Raw genomic sequence first — 21,599 nt, 5'->3', positions numbered from 1 at the left:
TGAGAGAGAGGCATGGGTGCTGGGAAGTTCTTGCCCTTAAAAGTACGCCCCCTTGTGGACCTGGAAAGAGAACACATTCCCTCATTTTCCTCTTTGAACAGGAAAGTTTTAACTTCTGTTGGAACATGGGTGTTGATTGCTTTTTAACTACTTTTTGCTGAAATGGGACATAGAAGGGGTCCTGCAGTTGAGGTTTTCTCCAGAAGGGGGGCCTTTTAGGGGCATAGATTGATTTAGAGGTTTACAATAGAGCTTATGAGCCAAGGACATTTGGGGTTTTAGCAGCAGGATCATTTGTGACCTTATGGTTTTTTTGGATGCCAGGTATTTTTTTACTTGGCAGGGGGTAATTTGACCATGCTGTTTGGCAGAGGAGGATGAGCTACCTTTTTTTTTTTTTTTTTTTTTAAAGGTTGTATGTTAAATTGGTCCCAATTTTCCAGTATACACTTTAAATGGGGACTTGATCTTGGGAATATTGGCACCCATTTGAAATTGAACACGAGAAATGCCAGCATTCCTGATGAATAATTACAGCCGCTTGACCTGAGGCATTCCCCAGGTAAAGATACTTGGAGCATTCTTCAGTTAGCATTTTGAAATTTTGGTGCCCGAGATGCGTGATTTTTTTTTTTTTTTTTTTTTTTTTTTTTGGCGGGGAGAGGTGGTGCCTTTCATGTACTGGATTTGAATTACGCTCTACTGGTATTATGGGATCACTCAATTACTGTTTGCATGACCTTCAGTGACCACTACAGAGGCATGAAGGGTTGCTGGGTTGAGTGTTTTATACCAGCGTGCCCCTGAACCAGGCTAGTGAGGCTTAGGAGATGAGTACCAATATTCCCCAGCAAATGTTTAATTTACACAAGCCAATTTATAAAATTGTCCTAGAAGAGTCAACTTCTAGGCAGGGGCCATTAGAGCACACAATTTAAAGAAGGTGGGCTGGGCGTGGCTGAGGCTGGAGCAATACCCTTAGAACCTGAGCCTCCTCTCCCCAATCCACTTTCCTTTGCAGGAAAATGCTCTTAAGGTTGTGAGACCTGCTGTTGACTATTTGGCCCTGGAACCAGTTTAACTATGATTTTCCAGATGGAAAAGTTTTGCCATAGAGAGAGAGAACCAATTTTAAGTAAGGCAAATTATCCACAAAACACAAAGTCCCATCATCTTTAGCTTTTGAATTTCCCAAAAGATTTTTCCAATTTAAGACTGGCTTCACCGGGGATTTGAACAGCAGCTTTGCAGTTGCAGGATTTACACCTAAACCAACCGTGCTAACAGGCCACTTGTGTTAAGGTAAGACAGAAAGCTTTTTAAAGCTGTGTTTTGAATGCGAATGCTGCACCCTGGGGTGGTGTGGCCTGCTGAAAGCTGGGCCAAGCTGACTGACGGCTAGCAGCCGCCCTTCCTTTTTCAGCTGGCGGGCCCAGAGAAAAAAAGTTGCTTGCCGCTGTTAGTTTAAAAGCCATGTTTGTAGCTGCTATGCATTTTGGGAACTGTGCCCTGCCCCCGCAGCTTTTGGTAGCCATGTTGACCCCACCAGAACCACGTGTGCACTTGGGCCACTCCCCAAACAACTGCCCACACAGGGACCTGCAGTCAGTGGGCGAATGCCCCAGGGGAACCTTTTTTACACTTTTGCCTGCAACTAGGGCATGCCAGAGAGGAACCAGAACCATGCACCAGGCCACCACACTCCCTGGTCCCATGCAGGCTTCAGTTTTACACAAGCTTAGGCTATAACCCACCCCTTTCCTGCTGTTTTTTTCCCCACCGGATTGCAGCTTGCTGTGGGGCTGGGCTGTGGGTGGCCCCAGTTCCCAGTTCCAGGCCAGCAAGGTGTGAAAGGGCTGGGGGGCGTGCTCACCCTTTCTGCTCCACAGACTTCCCCAGGTCTTTGTCCCAGAAATAATAGCCAAAGGATAGAGAAGGAGAGAGAAAGAGATAGAGGGAAAGCAGAGAGAGAGCTTGGAGATAAAAACCGCACTTTTAATTTTGGTTGACCCGCACTGCTCCAGTATTTTTTTTTTTTTTTTTTTTTGAGATGGAGTTTCACTCTGTTACCCAGGCTGGAGTACAATGGCGCGACCTCGGCTCACCACAACCTCTGCCTCCTGGGTTCAGGCAATTCTCCTGCCTCAGCCTCCTGAGTAGCTGGGATTACAGACATGTGCCACCACGCCCAGCTAATTTTTTGTATTTTTAGTAGAGACAGGGTTTCACCATGTTGACCAGGATAGTCTCGATCTCTTGACCTCGTGATCCACTCGCCTCAGCCTCTCAAAGTGCTGGGAGTACAGGTGTGAGCCACTGCGCCCAGATGCTCCAATGCTTTTAAAGAGACAGGACAGAATGGGGCTGGTTTTACTCATGGTTTGAATTTTTTTTCTTCTGCTATACCTTTCTTCTGGCTGTACCCTTCTCCTGGCTGGCTCACCAAAATGTTGGGGTTGAGGGGTTTAGGGGTTCAGGGGTGCCCTTAGCTCCCCTGAGAGGACTTTTTTTCAGGTTCTTGGTTTATTACTCTCTTAAGAATGGGAGAGGAGACTATGGTGCAGTGTGCTTGTAAAGTAAACACTGGACTCCAAACAGAGTTTGCAGAAAGTGATTTATTTAGATAAAGAGAAAAAGGAGAGGAAGAGAGAGAGCTTCCAGGAGAGAGAGAGTGTGTCAAAGGGGATTTAAACATGGAGTCCAAAGGGGTGTGGAAGAAGGGGACTTTTAACCTGGGAGGAACCCTCACCTTCTCCAAGACACCTGGTCAATGAAAGAAGTTTTTTAGAACTTCTCCTGGGGTGATTGACTTTTGACCCTTTCCCTAGCCAGTGCAAATTTAAACAAAGGCAGTTAAATCTCTGGGATGGAGAGAGATGGGGGAGGGCCATGGGCACTGGGAAGTTCTTGTCCTTAAAACTATGTCCCCTTGTAGACCGAGAAAGAGAACACATTCCCTCAGTACCATTCCTTCTGAAACTCTTCCAAAAAATGCAAAAAGAAGCAATCCTCCCTAACTCATTTTATGAGACCAACATCATCCTGATACCAAGACCTGGCAGAGACACAACTAAAAAAGAAAATTTCAGGCCAATATCCATGATGAACATTGATGTGAAAATCTTCAAAAAAAAAAAAAAAAAACACTGGCAAACCAAATCCAACAGCATATCAAAAAACTTTATCCATCACGATCAAGTAGGCTTCATCCCGGGGATGCAAGCCTGGTTCAATATATGCAAATCTATAAATGTAATCCATCACTTAAACAGAACCAAAGACAAAAGTGACGTCATTATCTCAATAGATGCAGAGAAAGCCTTTGACAAAATTCAACAGATCTTTATGCTAAAAACTCTCAATAAACTAGGTATCGATGGAACATATCTCAAAATAATAAAAGCTATCTATGACAAACCAACAGCCAATATCATACTAAATGGGCAAAAGCTGCAAGCATTCCCTTTGAAAACTGGCACTAGACAAGGATGCCCTCTCTCACCACTCCTATTCAACATAGTATTGGAAGTTCTGGCCAGAGCAATCAGACAAGACAAATAAAGGGTCTTCAGTTAGGAAAAGAGGAAGCCCAGTTGTCTCCATTTGCAGATGACATGATTGTATATTTAGAAGACCCCATTGTCTCAGCCCAAAATCTCCTTAAGATGATAAGCAACTTCAGCAAAGTTTCAGGATTCAATTTATACTTTTAAATAGTTTACTGAGATTTTGGTTTGGAACACAGTAAATCTACAGATTTTTTTAAACACGAATTTAAGTCTTAAAAAGAATGATGAGGCAGGTGATCACTCAGGAGTTTAAGACCAGTTTGAAAAACATGACAAATTCTAACTGTATGAAGAAATACAAAAATTTAGCTGGGCATGGTGGTGCCCACCTGTAGTTCCAGCTATGCAGGGGGCTGAGGTGGGAGAATTGCTCGAGCCCAGGAGGTTGATACTTCAGTGAGCAGTTCCTGTGCCACTGCACTCCAGTATGGGTGACAGAGTGAGACCCTGTCTCAAAAAATAAAATAAATAAATAAATAAATAAATAATATTCCATTTCAAGGCCCTATATATATCTCCATATTGAAATTTTTACATTTTCTCAACCAAATTTTATAGTTTTCAGTGCACAGAGTTTACATGTATTTTTCCAGATGTATCCATATTTTTAATGTAATTATAAGTGATACTATATTTTGTTTCAATTTCTAAATATGTGCTGCTGGTCTGTAGAAATATCATTGATTTTTGTAAAGTAATTGTTTTTTATGCTGCAAAATTTTTTATCTCCTTTATTAATTCTAGAAACTTTTGTATCAACTCCACAGAATTTTCTACATAAATCATTATGTCACTTGTAAACAAGACATTTTTACTTATTTTGTAATCAAGATGTATTTAATTTTTTTCTTGACTTATTGCATTAACTAGAGTCTCCTGAATAATGTCGAATAGATGAGGTCTGCAGAGAGACATAATTTTAATTGTTCCTTTCTAATTTTGCTGCCTCTAATTTCCTTTTCCTGTCTTATTGTACTGGCTGGAAATTTCAGCACTATTTTAAAAAACAGTGGTGAGAATGGACATCTTTACTGTGTTTCTAATTTTAGACAAAGTTTTCAGTCTTTCAGCGTTAAGTATGATATTACCTGTAGGTTTTTAATACATTTCATTGTCCTCTTGAAAACATTTCTATCCTACTTTTGTCAGGAATGAATGCTGATTCTTGTCAAATGCTCTCTCTGCATCTGTTAAGATAATTTTTATAGGTCTGTTATTATGGTGAATCACATTAATTGATATTAAATATGAATAGAACTTGCATTCCTGTGAAAAGCTTCCTTGGTCATAACACATTTTTCTGTTTGTGCATTACTGTATTTGCTTTACTCAAATTTTTGTTAATAAGTTTTATATATAAATTTATTAAGGATAGTGGTATGCAACTTTTGTTTTTCTTATGATGTCTCTATCTGGTATTAGTGTCAGAGTATTGCTGACCTCATAGAATGTGCTAGGAAGTATTCGCTTTCCTTCAATTTTCTGGAAGGGTTTGTGCAAAATTGTCATGATTTTATGCTTGAAGGTTTGATAAAATTTATGAAATCATCAGTGCTTGGGTTTGCATGTGTGTGAGTGTCTGTGTGAATGTTAAAAAAAAAAAAACCCTACAAATTGAATTTCTTTAAAAAATATGGGAATTTTAAAATGATCTATTTCTTCCTGAGTGAGTTTTGGCAGCTTGTGTCTTTCCAGGAATTTCTCTCTTGTATCTAAGTCACTGGATTTACTGGCAGTAACTTGTCAAAATATTTAGCACCCCTTTAAAACACATAGTGATGTCACCTTCCTCTTCTAAAATTGGTAACTTATGTCTTCTTCCTCTTTCCTCATCAGGCCAGTCTGGCTAAAAGATTATTAATTTTACTGACTTTTTCGAAGAAGCTTTTAGTCTTTTTTTTTTTTTTTTCTTCTACCTGCCTTGAGTTTTGTGTGCTCTTATTTTTGTCATTTGCTAAGGTGAAAGCTTGAGTTATCATTTGTTCAACTTTTTTAAAAAAAATTCAGCTGCTTTTATATTAGTTGCAGGGAGTACATGAGTAGGGTTGATACATGGGAATACTGGACCCAGGTAGTGAACATAGTGCCCAGTGCACACCGTGAAGTACCCTGTAGTCATAAAAAAGGATGAAATCATGTCATTTGCAGCAACATGGGTAGAGCTGAGGGACATAATCCTAAGTGAACTAACACAGAAAGCCAAATACTGCATGTTCTCACTTATAAGTGGGAGCTAAACATTCAGCCCACATAGACATGACAATGGGAATGATAGACACTGAAGATTGTCAGAGACAGGACAGAGGAAGAGGAGTGTGAGTTGAAGGACTGCCTACTGGGTACTATGCTCACTAGTTGTTTTCTCTGTTTTTCAGTTATTTAAATGATTTAACTCTAGTTTTTACTTTGATTATTTTTTTAATCTGTTTTTTTTTTAAAAAAAATAGAAGCTGTGATCATTGAATTGATAACTGTCTTATTTTAAAATATCAGTGTTTAATGATAAACTGCCCTTAAATATAAATTTTACTGTGTATGTTCAAGATAGTCCACATAAGGTTATGGTATACGTATAGATAGTAACGTGGTTACTATTGAAACAAAGTAACATATCTATCACCTTACATAGTTGCCTTTTTTTGTTTTTGTGTCAAGAACAGCAAAAATCTACTCATTTAGCATGAATCTCAAATACAGCATAATTTTATTACCCATAGTCCTCATGTAGTACATTAGACCGGAAGACTTGTTCACCCTACATATTTGTTACTTTCTATCTTCTGACCTTCATCTCCCCATTTCTTTCAAAACTCCTTCCCTCTCCATCCTTGGTAACCACTGTTTTGTTCTCTATCTCTGTATATTTGATTTTTCTTAAGATTCCACATATAAATGAGATCATACAATATTTTTCTTTCTTTGTCCAGCTTATTTCACTATTTCACTTAGTATAATGCCATCCAGGTTTATCTATGATGTGGTACATGGTAAGCTCACATTCTTTATATATGTATTACAGTTTCAGTTTCTTTTTCTTTCTTTTTTTTTTTTTGAGACAGAGCCTCTCTGTCACCAGGTGCCAGGCTGAAGTGCAGTGGCACAATCTTGGCTAACTGCAATCTCTGCCTCCTGGGTTCAAGCAATTCTCCGGCCTCAGCATCCCGAGTAGCTGGGACTACAGGCAAGCGCCACTACGCCCAGCAAATTTCTGTACTTTTAGTAGAAACGGGGTTTCGCCATGTTGGCCAGGATAATCTTGATCTCTTGACCTTCTGATCTGCCTGCCTCGGCTTCCCAAAGTGCTGGGATTACAGGTGTGAGCCACCATGCCCTGCCCAGTTTCAGTTTCTTTATCCATTAATTCCTCAAGAGACATTTAGGCTATTTCCACATCTTGGCTATTGTGAATAATGCTTCAGTGAATACAGGAGTCCAGATATCTTTATGATAGGAGAGGATTTCATTTCCTTTTGGCATAAACCCTGAAGAAGGATTGCTGGGACTTATGGTAGTTCTATTTTTGATTTCTTTAGGTGCTTCCATACTGTTTTCCATCATGACTGTAATTTGATATGCTGTGTTTTCATCATCGTTCAGTTTTAAATTACCAATTTCCCATTTCGATCTCTTTTTTACCCATGCATTATTTAGAAGCACAATTTAGAGAGAAAATTAAATGCAAATGGGGGAATAAACATCCACCCTAGAGCTTGTCTGGAGCCCAGCTCAGTGTGGGTAGGCAGAAAATCAATAGGAAAGAGTTGAGTGCAGCAGGTCGCAGTGGCAATGGACAATGATAATATTATTTTTAGAAAGAGGACTTCGCCATGGGTGAGAAATTATAAAACAGGTCAGAGTCCTCATAAATTGGAACACTGATTACTAAATAATTTAAATAAACAGACTTGAAAATGTGCAGAATCAAAGAAGTAATCCTGGAAGACGCTGTTCTACTAAAGAGGAGGTGGCTAGAAAGGGAAAGCTACCTCTAGGTGGGTTGGTGGTAAATGAAGAAGGAAGCAGGTAGAGGGAGTTCACAAGTCTATCAAAGAAAGAGAGAGAAAGAGAGAGAGAGAGAGAGAGAGAGAGAGAGAGAGAGAGAGAGAGAGAGAGAGAACTGATCAATCAGAAGACATTTTAGCTTCCTCCATTCATGATTTTATCCCCAAAGGAATTCTGTCTGTACTAAGAGAGAAGAATGCTCTTCGATTGGGAAACCTAGTAACCTTTCTAAAAGTTTTTAATCTTCCCATTTAGAGGGGATCCATTGCTGATTTAGTAAAATAGGAGACATTTTAAAAGGAAAGAAAATAAGAGGCAGAATTCACACAAACAAGCATAAATAGAAAGTGAGATGCAGTATCATTAAATAAATGATAAAATATTTCCCTAAAACAAAAATGAAACAGAAAAAAACTGTAACATAATACTTTAACAAAAATGAAATACTATTAAACAAGAATTTGCAGATATTAAAGAGCTTCTTGGTTCAAAATTTAAGACTTTGAGTTAAAATTAAAAACCCAGAAGAAAAATGGCATATATATATATATGTAAAATAAGAACTGATCAAATTCAGGACAGAATGTGTAAAAAGAGGACGGTCTAAGAAATGAAGAATAAATAATATGTTTTCATAGGATATGAAGTGAAATAATAAAACAGAATGAAAAGAAATAAATACAATTAAGATACAGGTTAAAAGGATCAGAAAAAAATACAAATGGAAGATAGGCAAAGAAGATCCAGAATACCTATTATTGGAATCTCTTAAGCAGAAAGACAAAATATGAAATGCAACTAATATTTACAACTGTAATTTTAAAAGTTTGTAAATGAAAGAGATCTGTATCCGTATATCAATATGTTACCTTGTATGTTTGGAAAATTAACCAGTAATGTTCAACTCTGAGATATATCCTTGTGAAAGTTTTACAATTTAAAGATAAGGATAAAAAAAAATCCTCTGGGCCTCCATGCAAAAGGGATCATATGGCGAAGGAAGGAATGAGAATCATGTTGGCATCAAAATGCTTTCCAGAAATGTGCAAAGCAAGAACAAAGAGGAACAATGTGTTCAAGAAACATGAGGAAAGAAAGAGCCAAAGCCTTTATGTCCACATACACTGTTCTCCAAGTTATCAGAGCTTTAAAAAAATTTTTTTTTAAATATTCAAAACTCCAGGAATACCATCACAGAGCTCTTCCTGAACACACCTTGAGAGATAAGCCTTTATCAAGAGCGATAGGTTGTACTTCAGCAAAAGACCAGTGAGGAACATGAGCATTGAACCTGTCCCAAGGAAGATCTAGGCTCTGTTTTGCTTGACCTCTAAACCAGCTTGACTTTCAGAAATGCAGCCCAAACGAACAGACCTAGGATGAACCAGGCAGGGATGTGAGTGCAGGCTGTGTGCAAGCTGCTCAGTTGTAAAAAACAAACTAAAAACATATTGCTCATTTCTATAGGAAAATATGTTCTTCGTGGATTCCTTCCCCAGCTGTGGCTGCTTAAGATAGCAGACAGTCCAATGACAGCAATGAAAAGCAAAGAGGGCAGAAAGCTGCAGCCTGCCCATGAAAATTTGCAGAGGAGAATTTGTGAATTTCAGGCAGACAGGCAGGAGCAGACTGTCTTGTGCAGAGAAATCAACAAAGAAGGTGAGAGATTCTAATTGTTTTTGGCATTCTTCCCTTGGGTATTTGAATCCCTCTACTGGTTGACAAAGACAGCATTCTGTACCCTTCCATATTATATTAAATTTGCAGGAGGATGTGCTCTTTGGATTTCATAAACATCCAAAGCCCACATAGCATTTTTTGGTGCTGGTAATATTCAGGTAAAATCCTGAATGGTTTTAAGTAAATCCCTCTGTTTAACTTCATGTACTATAAACCCTACTATATAAAGTGTGTCCTTGTACTAGAAGAATCAGCGTCATCGGGGAGCTTGTTAGAAATGTGAAATCTGTCTGCATTTTTAAAGTGTGTCTCAAACTTGAATATACATACAAAGTGTCTGGGGATCTTATTAAAAAGCAGATTTTGGTTCAGAAGTCTAGGGTGGGGCCTGAGATTCTGTATTTCTAACAAGCTCTCAGGTGATTTCATTCCTGCAGGTCTTTGTACCACACCAGATTACTTATGCTCAATTCCCTTCCTGAGTATTTGTTAAAGACTTTTCTTATATCCCCTGGCAAACTAGTGTCCTGTGTTTCTCTATAAATACCTAACAAGAGTAATAAGGTGCCATAACTGGAGAGACTCTCCTGTTACTCTTCTGAGGACCCAGGCCTAGGTACTGTCTGCTGTGATTGTTTTAGACTAGATTTCCCTTTGCTGGTATTATTAGGAATTCACAAAGGGTCACAAATCACATTTGCCCGTAGCTATCCTGAAGTGTTTAATGATCTTGTTTGTAGCACAGATTTAAGAGAGGGCTGGCTCTTAATGTATAGGATAATTTATTTTGCAGGACATCAGTAGGAGTATAATCAAGAATAATCTAACAAGCAAAAAAAATATATATATATATATATGGCCACTTTTTTTTTTTTTTTTTTGAGATACAATTTTATTCCCATCACCCAAGCTGGAAGGAGTATAATGGTGTGATCTCACCTCTTTGCAACCTCTGCCTCCTGGGCTCAAGTGATTCTCCTGTCTCAGCTTCTTGAGTAGTTGGGAGTACAGGCACATACCACCACACCCAGGTAATTTTTGTATTTTTTGTAGAGATAGGGTTTTGCCTGGTATCAAACTCCCGAGCTCAAATGATCTGTCCACCTTAGCCTCCCAAAGTGCTGGCATTATAGGCATGAGCCACTGCACCAGACCCAAAATAGGGCTTCTCCCAAAATAGGGCTTCTTGATCTTGATCATTTTTATAATAATATGGGGACTTTACAAATGCAGTTTTCTGGGCCTCAACTCAGAGATATTGAATCAGAATGGGGGAAGGTAACAATTATCTTCATTTTATGGGGGTTGTCTAGGCATTGAGTACATGGACATACACATTTCAGGTACTCAAGAGGCTAAGGCAGAAAAATTGCTTGAGCCCAGGAGTTTGAAGCTACAGTGAGCTATGATTGTGCCATTGCACTCCAGCCTAGGTAACAAAGTAAGACCTCGTCTCTAAAAAATAAATAGTAAACAAATGAAAATAAAAATTTCATGGATGATTTTCATGCGTAGCCAGTTGAGAACAAAGCTCTGTGTCAATAATTCTTCTAGTGTTGTATAAACTGATATTACAAGGTCAAAGAGACGACAAATGGGCAAAGATAGAAAGAATATAGAAGATGCAAATAGCCCAATTAACAAGTTCAGTCAGATGGAGAAACAGAACTATGCACTCAGTAATTGGAAACTACATTTTTTTTTTCAAACACACATTAATAATTACCAAAATTGTCCATGTACTGGGATATTAATCAAACCTCACCCAACAAATGTATAAGAATGATTAGCACCCAAATCTTATTTCCTATCAACAATGCAATTACATTATATTTCAACAATAAAAACATTTTTTTACTTCAAAAGTCCTACATGTTTAGAAATTAAAAATACACACTTCTAAATAATACATAGGTCAAAAAAATCATAAATATTAGAAAATATTTAGAGTGGAAAAATAAAACTACTAAATATTGAAGTCTGTCAAATGCAGAGAAGCAGTAATTCAAGAGAAACTTGAAAGTTTAAATGCTCATATTAGGAAAAAAGAAAATGTGAAAATCTGTACACTAAAAATTCAACTTAAGAAATTTGAAAGTAAATGTCAAACTATAGACCAAGAAAAAGAAAAAGAAAAAAGAAAAGAAATATAATGCCCACTTAGTTTTTTTTAAAACATCACTTGAAAATATTCAGAAAGATTGAATAAAGGAGAAATAAAATTAATATTAAGATTTTAAAAAAGGAGGGCATGCCAAAATATATAATAGAGATTACAAATTAATAAGGTCACACAGGGTACTTTATAAACTTAAAAAAGAAAGCAAAATTACTAGAAAGTACAATTCATTAAAATTGAGTCAAAAATGAAAAAAATATAAATTAAACCAGCGACTAAAAAATATCTGCACTGAAAATACAGAAACAAAAAACAATGGCAGCAACAAAACACTGACAGTTTTGCATTTGAATTCTACCAAATACTGAAGTAACAGACAATTCTAAGAGTAAACATATTCCACTAGAGAATGTAATCTTATTTTATAAGAATAACAACAAAGCCTTATGAGGACAGTATAAGAAACAAAATTATAGGCCAATCCCACTGATGAATTGGGAGCAAAAGTCTAAAAATATTTGTCAAATAAATCCATAGTATATAGAAAGATAATGTATCATGTCTGATACAGGTTATCCAGGAAAGCATGGATAACTTAACATTAGAGCACTTGTTACTGTATTTCACCACATGAAGATCTAAAGGAGAAAAACACATCAATAGATTCAGAGAATCTACCCATACTGTTCACATGTAGTCAGTAATAAAATCCTTAGAAAACTAATAATAGAAGGGAGCTCCTGAATCTCATAAAGGATATCTATTAATAACTGACTGCATGTAAGTTATTCAGTAATAAAAATCTAGAACAGTTTCCTTTAAAATCAGAAGTAATATACATAGCTTTAGTCTTCTGGAGATCCTAGCCAGTACAGTAAGACAAGAATAGAATTAAAATTTATAAAAGCAGAAGAAAATTGTTACCAGTTATATATGATATAAATGTAAATATAGCTAACCTTAAAGATTCTATAGGTGAATATTTATAAATAATAAGAATGATTTTGAAAATTTGCTATACATATATTCTAGATCCAAAAATAAATCATATTTTATGTCAGCAACAAAGAATAAAAAAGTCATTATTTTAAAAGATGGATTTAATAAGAGCCACCAAAAATGTAATGAACCAAGAATACATTTAACAGAGACTATATAGATCTACACTGACAAAATTATAAAATTTTATGGGAAGATATTAAATCACATTAAATTCAATGAAGAGATATACCAAGTTTATGGAAAGGAAGACTCAATACTTTTAAAATGTCAATTCACCCACAAAGGACATACATTTTTTTTTTAACCTAAGTAATAATCCTGGGATCATTTTTTTTTTTTTTTTAGAAACTGACAAGCTGATTCTAATTTTTTTTTTAAGAGAACAATGTCATGTAAAGCTAAAGCATATTTCAAAAGGAAGAAAAATGTTGATGGATAGTGCCCTAGTAGATACTACAACTTGTATGCTTGAGCAATAAGTATTACTAGTGAAGAGATACACAGCAAAATCAACAGAATATAATTTAGAGTCCAGAAACAGAAAAATTTGAATTGTGATAGAGTCAGCATTTCAGACTTTTAAGAAAGCTTAGAGTATTTTTTTTTTCCCCAAGATGGCAAATTAGAGGTTTCAGTGTGCTTCAGCCACTTGGAAATAGCAAAATAGTATGTAAAGATCAACTCTACAAGACTTAATTCAAGAAAGACAATGGAAATTCATCAGAATAGTGAAGGACGCCTCAAAGCTTGTAAAGAGAAGATGGGCAATGCAACCACTGTATAGTGTTTCACTGACAAAGTGAGTGAAGCCTCAGTACGTGAGAGGAGCAGCCAGTCTCACTAGGGATCGGTGCAACCCAGTCCAAGGGAGAACACCCTGTTTCTCCCAAGCCCAAGAATTAGCATGGGGAAGGGCTGAGAGACACAGAGAGGAAAAGATACCAGAAAAAGCTGCAGGCATTTTCGTGGATACGGATTGAGAGAAGGATGCCATTTTGAATCTGGGATCATACAGCCAATGTTTGGCAATGGTGGCCACTGCAGACGTTTTAGTCTTTGGCCAGAGATTAGAGTGCTTGCTCTGTAGCAGGGAAGGACCCCTACAGTCAGAATTGAGTGGCAAGTATGGAGAGTGTCCCAGTAGTACGTATGGAATTAGGCTCTTTCCTGTTGCAGGACTGGAAAGGGAGGAGAGATAATAAAGGATGGTTCTCCTAGGTGGTGTGACTTGCAGTCAGGGACAGCTTTGCCACATGGAGCCAGTCTTCATGTGCCACTGCTGGGTACGCCAGCCTGCTCCCTTGGTTGTTTGGGGGAGAGTGCTGCACCAGCTATCAGGAGAGGGAGGGAGGCATATCCCATTTCTCTTGAAATCTAATCCTTGTGAGGACTGTCTCTAAGGGTGGGAGGTGGACACAACCCACCAAAGCCCAAGGAAACAAGAGCACAGCACCAACTGCTGAAGATGCAACACCAAAGGCCAGGAGCAGACTTGCAGTGGGGGTCATCTCTTGACCCCAGCCCTCCTGGCAAGTATACTGTTATGGACACGGCAGCAGTTCTTCTCATTAGAGTTCTAGGAGTGTGAGCTGAAAGAGGCACTTACTGGGCTTTTCCAGTTGCTCTATCTCTGCTGAAGACCAGCTGTGCTGGGGAGGGCGATTTTTGACTTCTCCCATAGCACCACCATCTGCACTAAGGCACATGCAGAGTAAGTCTCCAACTGGCTATTATTCTTAAGTGCCATCCACTGGACTGCAGCCTGAATCACACCATCAAGCAAAAATATTTTCCTACACCAAGCAATGTCTGAGAAAGTCAACATAGTGAACAATCTGAAACCAAGGAATCCAAAAATAGCTGTGGGCCTCTGAGAGTGCTCAGAAATGAAGCCTATCAATCGTATACAACACACACCACAGTTACACCCTCAAGAGAAAAAAGAATAAAAAATCAAAAAGTCCGATCCAAATGATGGCAAATTCAAAATAGAAATGTCAGCTCTCTGAGATAAGAAGGGACCAGTGCAAGAACTCTGAAAATACAAAAAGCCAGTGTGTTTTTTCACCTCTGAGGGAACACAATACCTTCCTAGCAATGGATTCTAATCAAAATGAAATGTTTGAAATGACAGATACACAACTCAGAACTTGGGAGGCAAGAAAATGAGACCCAAGACAAAGCTGAAATCCAACACAAAGAAAACGGAAAAATGATTCAGGATTTGAAAGATGACATAGCTATATTAAGAAAGAATCAAACAGAACTTCTGGAATTGAAAAATTTACTATAGGAATTTCAAAATACAGTTGGAAATCTTAGCAACAGACTAGAGAAAGCAGAATAAAGAATTCCAGAGCTCTGAGACCTGTCCTTTGTATCAACCCATTCAGACACAAATAAAGAAAAAAAGATACAAAAGAATAACAAATCTCTTGAGAAATATGGGATAATGTAAAGCGATCAAATCTACCACTTATTGTTACTCCAGAGAGAATAAGATAAATCCAACAACTTGGATAACATATTTGAAGATATAATTCAGGAAAATTTCCCTGGTTTTGATAGAGAGGTTGACATGCAGACACAAGAAATCACAAGAACTCCTGTAAGATACTATGCAAGATACATCCCCAAGGCACATAATCATCAGACTATCCAAGGTCAATGCAAAGGAAAAAGTCTTTAAGGTGGTTGGAGAAAAGGGCCATATTACCTATAAAGGAAAGCCTGTCAGACTAACAGCAGACTTCTCAGCAGAAGCTTTACGAATGTAAGATACTGTGCAAGATGCATCCCCAAGGCACATAATCATCAGACTATCCAAGGTTAATGCAAAGAGAAAAGTCTTTATGGTGGCTGGAGAAAAGGGCCATATTACCTATAAAGGAAAGCCTGTCAGACTAACAGCAGACTTCTCAGTAGAAAATTTAAAAATGAGAAGACATTTAGGGCACATTTTTAGCATTCTTAAAGAAAATAAATGCCAGACAATTATTTCATATCTCACCAAAATAAGTTTCATAAATGAAAGCGGAATAAAATCTTTCCTAGACAAGCAATTGCTAAAGGAATTTGTCACCACCAAACTGGCCGGAAAAAAGATGCCTAAGGAAGTTTTAAACATGGAAACAGAAGAATGATACTTGCCACCACAAAAGCACATGTAAGCATACAGTCCACATGCCTTATAAAGCAACTACACAATTAAGACCGCAAAGCTACTGGCTAACAACACTACAACAGGTATAAAGCTTCACATATCAGTGTTAACCTTGAATGCAAATGACCTACACACTGCATTTAAAAAACATAGAGTGTCAAATTGAATTAAAAAGACTTAATCTTTCTACTCTCTTCAAGAGACCTATCTCACATGTAATGACCCAAATAGGCTCAAAGTAAAGGGATGGGAAAAACTATCATAAATATGGAAAATATAAAAGAGCAGAGGTCGCTACCCTTGTACCAAATAAAATGGACATTAAACCAACAACAGTAAAAAAAAAAAAAAAAAAAAAGGATAAAGAAGGACATTACTTAATGATAAAGAGTTCAATTCAGTGAAAGATTTAACTATTCTGAGTATATATGTTCCCAACATTGGAGCACCCAGATTCAAAAAACAATTACTTATTGACTTAGAAAAATATTTAGACAGCCACACAATAATAGTGGGGTCTTCAACACCCCAGTAACAGCATTAGACAGATCACTGAGGTAGAAAATTAACAAAAGGGAGGATCCAAGATGGCCAAATAGAAACAGCTCTGCAGTGCAGCTCCCAGTGAGAACAATGCAGAGGGCGAGTGATCACCGCATTTCCAAATGAGTTTTTACTGCCCGCAGACCAAGGGAGATTCCTGGGCCGAAAGCACCATGAGTTTCCAGCACAGCTGTTTCAGCTGGTGCCATGGGTTTACACACAAAAACTCACACAAATCTGGGTGGCTGTTTCAACTGGTGCCTGGAATACCTGGGAGAGAGAGCCACACATTCAACTGAAAAAGAGGGGGCTGAAACAGGGAGCCAGGTGATCTGGCTCAGTGGGTCAAAGCCCCACAAGACTAGCAATCTGAAATGCTCTGGATTGAGAGTTTCACAGCAAGCACAGCTGGATCTGGGATGATCTAGTTTGGTAGGGGGAAGGGCATCTGCCATTACCAAGGCAGTCCACCACTACTGAGTCAGTCCACCATTACTGAGGCATTCTACCATTACTGAGGCAGACTGCCATTACCAAGGCTAACTGTACCTCTGTAAACAAAATGGCAAGGAAGTTTACACAGCAGCTGGGCAGAGTCTGCAGCAGCTCAGCAACACCTCTGCTGATAGACTGTGACTAGACTTGCTGGATGGGGCATCTCTGAAAACAGGCAGCAGCATATCAGGAACTTATAAATAAAGCCCCACCTTTCCAGGACAGTACACTTGGGAAAAGAGGCGGTTATGAGTTCCGCTGTAGCAGACTTAAATGTACCTGCCCGGCAGCTCTGAATGGAACAATGGAGCTCCCAGCGCTGCACTTGAGCTTCTATAAGGGACAGACTGTCTCCTCCAGCAGCTCCCTGACCCCTATATATTCAAAGAGGTACCTCATAAAGAAGAGCTCATGCTGACATCTGGCAGATACCCTTCTGGAATGAAGATAATGAAAGAAGAAACCAGCAGCAACCTTTACTGTTCTGTAGCCCCTGTGGGTGATCCCTAGGCAAACAGGGTCTGGAGTGGACCTCCAGTAGTCCTACAGCAGAGGGGCCTGTTAGAAGGAAAACTAAAAAAACAGAAAGAAATAGCTTTGTTGATGTCCATTCAGAGACCCCCATCTGAAAGTTACCAACTACAGAGACCACAGGTAGATAAATCCAAAGAGATGGGAAGAAACCAGTGCAAAAAGTATAAAAACACCAAAAGCCAGAACATCTCTCCTCCTCCAAGGGATCACAACTCCTCACCAGCAAGGGAACAAAGCTGGATGGAGAATGAGTCTGATGAATTGACAGAAACAGGCTTCAGAATTTGGGTAATTACAGACTTCTTTGAGCTGAAAGAACATGTTTTAACCCAATGCAAAGAAACTAAGAACCTTGAAAAAAGGTTAGATGAAATGCTAACTAGAACAAACAGCTTAGAGAATGTAAACCACTTGAAGGAGCTGAAAAACACAGTACAAAACTTTGCAAAGCATACACAAGTTTCAATAATCAAATTGACCAAGCAGAAGAAAGAATATCAGAGATAGAAGACCAACTCAATGAAGTAAAACGAAAAGGCAAGATTAGAGAAAAAAGAACAAAAAGAAATGGACAAAGCCTACAAGAAATACGGGATTATATGAAAAGACCTAATCTACATTTGATATGTGTACCTGAGTGTGACAGAGAGAAGGATTCCAAGCTGAAACACTCTTCAGGATATTATCCAGAAGAACTTCCCCAACCTAGCAAGGCAGGCCATCATTCAAATATAGGAAATACGGAGAACACCACAAATATATTCCTCAAGAAGAGCAACCCCAAGGCATATTCAGATTCACCAGGGTTGAAATGAAGGAAAAATGCTAATGGAAGCCAGAGAGAAACATCAGTTTAGCCACAAAGGGAAGCCCATCAAACTCACAGCGCTTCTCTCTGCAGAAATCCTACAAGCCAGAAGAGAGTGGGGACCAATATTCAGCATCCTTAAAGTAAAGAACTTTCAACCCAGAATTTCATATCCAGCCAAACTAAGCTTCATAAGTGAAGGAGGAATAAAATCCTTTATGAACAAACAATTGCTGAGAGATTTTGTCACCACCAGGCCTGCCTTACAAGAACTACTGAAAGAAGCTCTAAACATGGAAAGGAACAACCAGTACCAGCCACTCCAAAAATGTACCAGATGGTAAAGACCATTGACATAATGAAGAAACTGTGTCAACTAATGGACAAAACCACTAGCTAGCATCAAAATTGCAGGATCAAACTCACGCATAATATTAGCCATAAATATAAATGGGCTAAATGCCCCAATCAAAAGACACAGACTGGCAAATTGGATAAAAAGTCAAGACCCATCTGTGTGCTGTATTCAGGAAACCCATCTCACATGCAAGGATACACATAGGCTAAAAATAAAGGGATGGAGGAATATTTACCAAGCAAATGGAGAGAGAGAAAAACAGCAGAAATTGAAAACCTAGTCTCTGTTAAAATGGACTTTAAACGAACAAAGATCAAAAGAGACAAAGAAGAGCATTACATAATGGTTAAAGGATCAATGCAACAAGAGCTAACGATCCTAAATATATACTCACCCAATGTAGGAGCACCCAGATACATAAAGCAAGTTCTCAACAAACTTCAAAGAGACTTAGACTCCTACACAATAATAGTGGGAGACTTTAACTTTCCACTGTCAATATTAGACATACCAACAAGACAGAATTAACAAGCATATCCAGGACTCGAACTCAGATCTGGACCAAGTGAAACTAATAGACATCTACAGAATGCTCCACCCCAAATCCACAGAATATACATTTTTCTCAGCACCACATTGCACCTACTCCAAAAGTGACCACATAATTGGAAGTAAATCACTCCTCAGCAAATGCAAAAGAACAGAAATCATAACAACCAGTCTCTCAGACCACAGTGCAATCAAATTAGAACTCAGGTAAGAAACTAACTCAGAACTGCACAACTTCATGGAAACTGAACAACTGGCTCCTGAATGTCCACTGGATAAACAATAAAATGAAGGCAGAAATAAAGATGTTCTTCGAAACTAACGAGAATGAAGACACAATGTACCAGAATCTCTGGGACATATTTAAAGCAGTGTCTAGAGGGAGATTTATAGTAATAAATGCCCACATGAAAAGTGAGAAAAGATCTAAAATTGACACTCTATCATCAAAATTGGAAGAGCTAGAGGAGGAAGATAAAAAAAAAAAACCTCCAAAGCTAGCATAAGCCAAGAAATAACTAAGATCAGAGCAGAACTGAAGGAGATAGAGACATAAAAATCCCTTCAAAAAATCAAAGAGCTGTTTTTTTGAAAAGATCAACAAAATAGAGCTTCTGTACAGCAAAAGAAACAATCATTAGAGTAAACCTACAATGACGATCATTAAAAAGTCTGGAGACAACAGATGCTGGAGAGGATTTGCAGAAATAGGAGCACTTTTACACTGTTGGTGGGAGTGTAAATTAGTTCAATCATTGTGGAAGACAGTGTGGCGATTCCTCAAGGATCTAGAAATAGAAATTCCATTTGACCTAGCAATCCCATTACTGGGTACATACCCAGAGGATTATAAATCGTTCTATTACAAAGAAACATGCACATGTATGTTCACTGTGGCACTATTTACAACAACAAAGACCTGGAACCAACCCAAATGCCCATCGATGATAGACTGGACAAGGAAAATGTGGTACATATTCACCATGGAGTACTATGCAGCCATAAAAACAATGAGTTTGTGTTCTTTGCGGGGACATGGATGAATCTGGAAACCATCATTCTCAGCAAACTGACACAAGAACAGAAAATTAAATATCACATGTTCTGACTCATAGTTGGGTGTTGAACAATGAGAACACATGGACACAGTGAGGGGAGCATCACACACTGGGGTCTGTTGGGAGTGGCTAGAGGTGGGACAGTGGTGGGGTGGGGAGTTTGGGGAGGGATAACATGGGGAGAAATGCCAGATATAGGTGATGGGGGAATGGAGGCAGCAAACCACATTGCCATGTATGTGCCTATGCAACAATCCTGAATGACTGCACATGTATGGAAGAACCTAAACTACAATTTAAAAAAAAAAAAATCAAAAAAAGTCTGGACTTAAATTTGACACTTGACCAATAGGACCTAATAGACATCTAAAGAACACTTCATGCAACAACTACAGAATATACATTATTCTCTTTTGCATGCAGAACATGCTCTATGATTGATAACAGGCTTAGTTGTAAAGCAAGCCTTAATATGTTAAAAAGAAGGAATTATATCAAACGTATTCTCAGACCACGATGGAATAAAAATAGGAATCAATACCAATAGGAACTCTCAAAATCACACAATTACATGGAAACTAACCAACTTGTTCTGGAATTGGTTTTGGTTAAATAACAAAATTAAGGCAGAAAGCAAAAAATTATTTGAAATGAATACATCTGACTAAGGAGGTAAAAGTTCTCTATGAGAGAAACATCATACCAAAACCTCTGAGAAATTGTAAAAGCAATATTCTGAGGAGAGTTTATAGTGCAAAATATCTACATCAAGAAGATGGAAAGATCTCAAAATAACAATCTAAAATTGCACATACAAGAACTAGAAAAATGAGAAGAAACCAAAGCTTAGAGTAAGCAAAATATTAGGAGTATGCACATGTATTAAAACTATGCAGAAAAACAAAGGTGTGGTAAATACAAAAATTAGGAATTAGAGAATGTAGTTACTTGTAGGTATATAACTGCAGATTTTCATATAAAAAAGTTCGTTCTATTTCTTAAATCAGGTGGTGAGTTCATGGGTATCTAATTGCTATGTTTTATCTCTTCCATATGTGAAATTATTTAAAAATAAAACATATTTGAAGATGAAGTATTAAAATAAATGACTCAGTCAATTATGTTTCTAGGTTTTGTTAAAAAGTTGCTCCAAATCTAATGCAAAACATGTTATGCCAATTTTTAAGGCAGCTAGTATGAATCAGAGTGTAATGTTCCTACCCTTACCTAGGAAACAAATCCATTAAATATCTAGAGTCAAGGTCTTTAACATTTAGTTAAAGTCAATAAATTGCTTATTTTCCCTTTTTTTTTTTTTTGACCTCTGAGGCAAAATTCTCCTCCTAATCACATTAATTTAATTTTTGGAGACATTTCCCTTTTTTGTTGTTGTTTTTGTTTTGTTTTGTTTTGCTTTTTGTTTGAGAGAGAGTCTTGCTCTGTCACCCAGGCTGGAGTGCAGTGGTGCGATCTCAGCTCGCTGCAACCTCCACCTCCCAGGTTCAAGCGATTCTCCTGACTCAGCCTCCTGAGTAGCTGACACTACAGGTGTGTGCCACCACACCTGGCTAACTTTTGTATTTTTAGTAGAAATGGGGTTTCTCCGTGTTAGCCAGAATGTTCTCAATCTCCTGACCTTGTGATCTGCCTACCTCGGCTTCCCAAAGTGCTGGGATTACAGGGGTGAGCCACCACGCCCGGCCTGACATTTCCTTTTCT

The 21,599-nt window shown here is 38.1% G+C and overlaps 1 long non-coding RNA gene across 4 annotated transcripts in view; it reads left to right on the top strand.

The window, feature by feature from the left end:
* The window catches only part of LOC141580565 (uncharacterized), a 167,494-nt gene extending 147,533 nt beyond the window's left edge, over positions 1-19,961 (top strand). For all 4 annotated transcript variants that reach the window (XR_012512807.1, XR_012512805.1, XR_012512806.1 and 1 more), the window contains one exon: positions 9,039-19,961. This is a non-coding gene — a long non-coding RNA (uncharacterized LOC141580565). The remainder of the gene's footprint in view (positions 1-9,038) is intronic.
* Positions 19,962-21,599: the final 1,638 nt, after the last annotated feature.

Source organism: Saimiri boliviensis, chromosome 12 (genome assembly GCF_048565385.1).
Source record: "Saimiri boliviensis isolate mSaiBol1 chromosome 12, mSaiBol1.pri, whole genome shotgun sequence".
NCBI lineage: Eukaryota > Metazoa > Chordata > Mammalia > Primates > Cebidae > Saimiri > Saimiri boliviensis.
Note: the sequence above shows the minus strand (reverse complement) of the source record. Positions and strands in the feature narration are given on the sequence as shown.